This window comes from Electrophorus electricus, unplaced genomic scaffold, assembly GCF_041902795.1.
Source record: "Electrophorus electricus isolate QZ-2024a unplaced genomic scaffold, ASM4190279v1 Scaffold67, whole genome shotgun sequence".
Taxonomy (NCBI): Eukaryota; Metazoa; Chordata; class Actinopteri; order Gymnotiformes; family Gymnotidae; genus Electrophorus; species Electrophorus electricus.
Window position 1 is genome coordinate 452505 of NW_027658784.1, and position 7651 is coordinate 460155.

At 42.4% G+C, this 7651-nt stretch overlaps 1 long non-coding RNA gene across 1 annotated transcript; it reads left to right on the forward strand.

The window, feature by feature from the left end:
• Positions 1 to 2451: 2451 nt before the first annotated feature.
• On the forward strand, positions 2452 to 7092 carry LOC145656486 (uncharacterized). Its single transcript, XR_014122156.1, has 3 exons — positions 2452 to 3126; positions 6258 to 6514; positions 6749 to 7092. It is a non-coding gene; the product is annotated as an uncharacterized LOC145656486 (long non-coding RNA).
• The last annotated feature ends 559 nt before the right edge of the window (positions 7093 to 7651 follow it).

Genomic DNA, 7651 nt, shown 5'->3' on the forward strand with positions numbered 1-7651 from the left:
GTTTTTTTTTTTATTAGGTAAAGCTAAAGTTGGAACAAGGGAACTGAGGTGACAGTTTAAAAAAAAAATTAGTCAATGAAGATGAAGAAATGGAACTAAAATGAGACTGAAAATGTATGGCTGAGGAAATGAATCTGCCCATTAAAGGGACCCCCCCCCAAGCACTTTACCCAATACATGTATGTTAATACTCACTCACGTCATCAGTGACAAACTGGCAACCCAACAGGTGCCATTTTGCTCGAGGACCCATAATCAGCCCATGTCAACTTGACCCAAGATTGTGGCTCTCTTCGCCTTATGGAATGTGTGGATGGGTGACTTAAACAAATTCAGGTTCTTTTTCACTGGGACCCCTGCAAGACACATGGGCTCCAAGAGAGTATTTTGCATTAATATCATCATATGTCTATGTTGTATCCTTTATTTTATAAATTAACACTATGCGAGAGCAAAGAATAAAGAGTGTGGAAGGAGTTTATTTTATTTCTTTAAGCGTTCTACAGAATAGAAAATAAAGGTTTGGCCTCTCTTTACGCACAATGGATAAGGCAGGGCGTACTGGGATTGCCATTGTGTTGTGGCAAGACATCATCTTCACTGCTCATTACTGTATACTTATTTGTGCAGCCCTGTTCTGGACTGACTCCTGTCAACATTGCAGGGAACAAAAAGGAACATTTGTTGTCTGATATCATGTCATTACCTATGAAGGGGCACCTTCTGTGTAGTGTAAATACTGTGAAGCTCGTCCCTCACCTCTTGAAATGGCTCAGTGATGCCAGGGTTGGTTTTTGACACATATGAAAGGATTTATACTTTGATCTGTTAAGATGTTGGTAGAAGTGGCTCCTTTACACTGACTCCAGTTTGGCCTTTGTTGTATAATGGCTAATGTTATGGTTCAAAAAAGAATGAAACTGTCCAAGATCAGTGTTAAGGACCAGGTTCTACCTTAATCTAGCTGCATCTGGATGCTAATAGCCTAATGCTAGATTATGCCATCACATTTCCCTTTTATAAACTAACCTGTGAAAGGGAGAAGGAAGAATGGCCCTCTATCCTGTGTGGCTTTCCCACTCCCATGTGTTGGGACTGTTTTGAGGGTCGTTGGTGTAATTGGATTTTGGGGTGAATGTGGACCGGGCTTTGACAATTGACAAAATGTATAGAGCGGCTGGTCCATTTTTGGCTTTGTATGCAAGCATCAAGATTTCAAATCTGATGTGGTCAGTTACTTCATACTGCCAATGAAGTGAGCGCAGCAGTGGAGTGACATATGAATTTAGGAAGATTGAAGACCAGTGATGCAGCTGCATTATGGACAAGTTGTAGAGGGCTGATGGCTCTTAGAGGAAGACCAGCAAGTAGCGAGTTGCAGTAGCTTAGCTTTGAGATTACAAAAGACTGCACAATTACCTGGGCAGCTTCCTGTGAAAGAAAGGGCCGAATCCTTCGTATGCTACAAAGGAGAAATCTGCAAGACCAGGTCAGATTTGAAATATGAGTAGAGAATGACAACTGGTTGTCCAAAGTTATGCCCAGGCTACGAGCAGCTTCAGATAGTGATACCAGGGAGTTCTCGATGTACATAAGCTTGGCTTTACTGGGGTTGAGCCTCAAGTGGTGGCTGTCATCCATGACACAATGTCAGTCAAGCATGCTGAGATAAGTCTGGAGACCTGCGTATCGGAGGGTGGGAAAGAAAGAAATAATTGGGTGTCATCAGCATAGCAGTGGTAGGAAAAGCCATGAGAAGATATTACATCACCAAGAGAACAGGTATACAAAGAGAAGAGGGCCTAATACTGAGCCCTGGGGGACACCAGAGGAGAGTCTACATGGATTGGAAGTGGATCCTTTCCATGTTACCTAAATGGACTGAAAACATTTCCATGCAGAGCCAGTCACACCAAGGCTGGAGAGAACAGAGAGGAGAATGTTGTGGTTTACTGTGTCAAAGGCTGCTGAAAGGTCCAGAAGAATCAGGACAGAAGACAGTTTGGCAGCTTTAGCAGCATAAAGATTCGCAGTCACTGCTATGAGGGCTGTTGAATGTGCTGGATTGTAGCCAGACTGATGGGGATCATGCAGCTACTTCTGTGTGAGGAAACCAGATAATGAATTGTAAACTTCTCGTTCAAGGGCTTTTGAGAGGAAAGAGAGAAGTGATACTGGTCTGTAACTGGTTATGTTGGTGCTGTTGAGTGTGGCATTCTTGAGGATTGGTACCACCCTGGTGGTTCTGAATGCAGAATGCAGATCTCTTGAGATCGTCTAGAACAGAGTGGAGGCAATGGGATCCAGCGGACATGTCGGATTGCTGGAAGTCAGGAGTTGAAGAGTTTTTCTGAGCAGAGAGGGGAAAAAGAAGCCAGAGAGTTGGATGTACAGGAATGAACACTGGCTGGAAGAATGGGAACAGAGGAAAAGGACCGGCGTATTGCTGCAACCTTCTCCTCAAAGAAGAGGATCAGACAAGGTTCAGACAAGAAGCCTTGAATTAACAGAATCTAAGGCAAAAATAATTAAACTCAGAGCCTACCATACCCAATCAGAGAATGATCCCGGAGAAAAACCCAAAGGACTACAGGCCATCTTTTGCGCCATGCAGTTTACGTTAGCTGTCCTAATTCTCTAGGATCGCTTTCTAAATACAACGCTGCTGTATTGAAGGTGGCCCGCAACCCAGATAACAGTCGGTCAACGATCAATAAAGAATCAAATCTACAAAAAAAAAAAAAAAAATGAAGCTGAAGCAGGCGGTTAAATAATGACCTAAACTATGATCTGAAGTAGTATGGTAGAATAGGGTGAACAACGATTGAAAGCTGTATATTCGGTGAGTGATAACCTGTAGAATATTGAGGAAAGGGATCGGGAGTTTGGGACGGCGGGGCGACACAAGGAACATGGGGGAGGAGAAGTGTTGGCATGGGGCGTAGTCGGTGTAGTAGCCACGGTTTGAATGAAGGAGACGGAAATATGTGTTTCTGTGAATAACAGATGAGTAGCTGTTCCCGCAGGCAAAACAGGGGAAAACGGAGTGGAATTGTTTGGTTTAGGGAAGGTGCACGGCCAAAGGAACAGACAAGAAAGTGCGACGAGTACGCCTGTTGTCTAATAGTGAGTGTAAAGAAACGTGGCGTTAAAACTGCTCAAGCGTATAAGAGTGAGGATAAATTATATGCTTAGGTGAAACAATATTATGCATGCCGTAATGGAAAGTAAAGCATACGTTTTATGCTCTCTCCATGATCCTTAACGCTCTTCATTTGGATGGTTTTCCAGCCGAATAGCTCTGATTCGCAAGTGTCTGGGTGATGAATGATAGTATTCACACACGCAGCGGGGCTCAAGGCATTGAACCAACGCATAGTGGAAGAGTTGGGAACGGATCATGGATTTTACATTGCACTGATCTTAAGATGTAACGTATTGCCTTTAAGGATTACTTTCTTTATTTCCATAGAACTGGGCAGTGTTTTGCAAAATTTCACGACGTGGATGTTGAAAAGTGCATTTTATTCCAGTCTGGAAAACCCCTGCGCTTGGATTTTCTTTGTGCCGCAAGGTCCTTAGCATTCGGATGTAGCCCCTCGCAAAGAAAGGCAAGTCGCCTAATTTTTGTAGTCTTTTTTCCCCTCACAGCGAATTGAGGGAACGACGCCTGTCTTCGCTTTGTGTTTTTCACCTTTTAACTTTTGGAGCCAAGTAAAACTCATTTTAAGCGTCGCATTGTCCTGTCCGCGTCGCTGTGCTCTAAGCCTGCAGTAATTTAATAGTTCTTGGCGTATTGGTGGATAGGGTTATTGGAATACGGTGAACTCGGTGCTGACATGCAAACAAAATGGAACCGGATTGATGAACCCTGCTGGGTATTCTTTCATTTCCTTTGTGTGGAGTCTCGTCAAATTGTTTCTTAAACCCAAATACTTGATTTCAATAAAATAATTCTTAATGTTTCCACTCATTTCACTTGTTTATTGTTTTGGTGGCTTGAAGTGCATGTTTTAATGTATGCTTACAGCAGTAATCTTTGTATCAGTAGACGCAAACTGTTTCCACCATACCTTATTGCAGTCTTCATTGGAAAATGGGTTTGGCTACGATTTAATCCTTAGCTCGCCTAACTCCAGTAAACGCGAGAGAGAACCGATACTGTGTGTCAAGCAGCGACTTAAGTTGTTGCAAAAGCTGGGATGTAGATAGTCCTGGTTATGTATTTACAATCGAACACCAACTTAAACTTTTCTTAAATGTAGGTGCGGCGTAAACTGCCTTAGATTCATGGATATTTTGATTACTGTACCAAACTTGGTCCAGTCCCAGCATTCGAGCTTTTCAATGAAGGCCTCTAAGCCTCGGCCTGTCTTTGCGTGGGTGTTGGGGGCGCCCTGAGTACCTCCCCTGCAATTCTTGTCCACTGTTACTCTGAGGCATTTAGGCCTTACCCTGTGCAGACAATGATCCGCTGAGCTGGTTACGTCGCTTGGCGACAAGTAATTTGAGATCACTGTTGATGGTTTACACCTACCTACAAAATGACAATGGGTCAAAAAAAAAATGCATTGTTTCCAAACCACAGAATAATGCAAAGAAAACACATTCATGGTACTAATGTTTTAATTTAGGATTAGTTAAGAAATCAGTATTTGGTGGAATATCTCAGATTTTGATTGCAGCTTGTTCATGCATCTTCAGGTGTTCTCCACCAGTCTTTCACACTGCTTGTTAAATAAGCTTTGATTACCTAATCAGAATCTCATTAAATACAAAGAGCTGTACATGTGGTGGAATTCAACAGACTGTGGAATTGAAATCATTGCCAAATGCAGAGATACTGATTGGGACTGATCTCTTAATTTTCTTCGAGAGTTATGTTTTTATATATGAGTTTTTATTCTAACCTTTATTATAAAATGCATGGGGTTATGGTCCCATTCTATTCTGTTCAAACGTAGGCCTACTGTTTTTACAATTCCTGTGAGAAGCGTGTGTGTGTGAGAGAATCCAAGAGCCCCTATTTGAGATTGATGCGTGGCATGTGTTGGGAGTCTGCCCTCGACAAATGGTATCCTTGACTGTATTACCAGTTTTGTAAACAATCCCTGACAAGTGGGTGAGTAAGAAGTGCATGCACACAGACACAGCAGAAAGAGGAGGTCTGTGTTTTTGGCTTCCTAATCAGGAAAGCTTGCGTTCCCTTCATATACAGCCAATCAGAGAGAAGGGGACAGACATTTAGAAATAGAAAGTGAGGAAAGTTGTGGTTCTTCATTAAAGGAATTGGATTAAGAGTCACTATTCTTAAGAATGTGTTTAGTACCTACTCAGGCACACACAACAGCTTCTTCAATGACAGTTGCTGCTGTTATTTTAGAGCTGACCACACACACAGACCCAGGTAAACATACGAACAGCTCACTGACATATTTTTGCTCTCCCCAGAAATAGGGTTGTGTGGTTAAAGGTCATGTAACCATAGAAACCTAGCCCCCACACTGTTCACTGCTCCTGTACCCTCTTATTCATTCCTTTGGTAAAGAGCCAAGCTTGGTAACCCTGGAGATGATGGGAGATGGCTGGTGTGTGTGTGTGTGTGTGTTGTGTGTGTGTGTGTGTGTGTGTGTGTGTGTGTGTGTGTGTGTGTGTGTGTGTGTGTGTGTGTGTGTGTGTGTGTGTGTGTGTGTGTGTGTGAGAGTGATGAGACCTTGTGGTGAGTGTGAGAATTGTGAAAGTACCGATTCACAAAGTTGTTGAACGATGAGCCTGTTTTTGTAAATTGCTTCCTTAGGGTGAAAAACATTTAATACCTTGAAGGTGAAGTGGTGTGTAATGCTATTTTCTGGTTTGTTCATTATTCTTGCACAGTTCAATTAATAGATGAAGACTACAACCTTTGTTTCAATTTTCAGTGTGTATTCAAGATGTTCATTTTCAAAATGTGACTCAATTTTATACTATCACTGTTCTGGGACATTAATGGATTCATTGAAATATATAAAAACAGATCTTTATAGATCTCTACATATTATGGTGTTGCTCTGATTTTATATGCACTTGTTCATTCTGAATGAGAACAGATTGTAGTGAAATTGTGGGCACTTGTAGCTCACCTTTAAGAGCAGATAGAGCTTTGTGCTGACACCACCAGTCTTTGGTTTGATTAACAGGGAGCGTGTTCACTCTGAGATGTGTTGCTCTGGATTATGGTATTTGCTTTAAAGGTATACTTATTACTCTTCCTCCCTCAGGTTAGTCCTCCTCCTCCTCTTCAGCCTTCAAAATAGATTCTCTCAGGAGTAAGGTTGAACTGCTGCAGCTGCCGCTGGCTCTATCCTCTAAATCTATCTCAGAGCGCAAAACTCAACTGGGCATAGCAACAAAATGTTCCAGGAGGCGGAGCTGGGGTCCACAAACCCCGCCCACTGGCCCCAGACATGGACAACGAGTCACAGTACTCGGGCTACTCCTACAAGTCCTCCCATTCCCGTAGCTCTCGCAAGCACAGGTGCGTATGCCATTTCCCGACATTCTTCCCTTTTGCCTAAATGTGGGTGGGCATTGATGTTTTGTCTAGAACATACAAATGTGAATGTACACTACTGCAAACACTGAGGGTACCACCGTATCGTTATTTAACGATTATCCATTTTATGTTGCTTTATGTACCAACTTGGAGTATACTGTGTATATAAATGTTTATATACATCTGTGTGCGCATGCGTGTGTGGTGGTGTTTCAGGGATCGGAGAGACAGGCACCGCTCTAAGAGCAGGGACAGCAGAGGGGACAAATCGGTCACTATCCAGGCTCCTGCAGAGGCCCTGCTGGACACAGAGTCCACACGTGGAGATGATCGAGTCCATGTTTTCACTTCATACCTCCTCCAGCCTGGAAAACCATTCCACTATAGCTTCAGACCATAAAAAGTCTATAGTGCTTCAAAATATGAATGATTGACTTTTTTTTTTTTTTTTACTGAAATGTTGGACTGGGCATCTCATGTCTCCTCATGCAGTGTCAGAAATTTTGCTCTAAAATCTCGCAGTACACATATACGCAACACGCGTATAAAAACAACCAATAGGGAACAGCCTGCCATAGCTCACATGCCAACTACAAATAACAGTGGTATAGCAAAATGAGCATGAAGTATGTGGGACACAAAAATATTTTGTGCAGTTGTGGCAGCAGATAGAATGCCTTTTTGATGTCACATTTTTGTGACAAAAGCACAATATCTTAATGATCTAGCATGATAGTTTCCAGAAAATCTGTATCATGTAGTCCGATATTGAGAACAACTATCGATGGAGCACTGTGCCATGGAGTTTGGTCAAGGTTTCAGATGCATCGTCTTGTACAGTTTGAAATGCAAAACAATGTTTAAGACTGCTGGAATTGCACAGTGCAAAGGCAGGTTGGGGTGAGTACCAATGTTAGCTGGCATGCTTTTGTTGTAGACTTGATGGCCGATTCATTGTCTTTTTTCCAAGTCAAGCTTCCACACATTCACACTTGACACTGTAACCTCATCAGCATGGTATGTTACTCTACAAGTCAAGTTTTCAGAACCAACTGATGGTGAATGACATCTCAAAACTATTCTTGAACGTACTTTTTCAGATTTGAATTCCTTACTGAG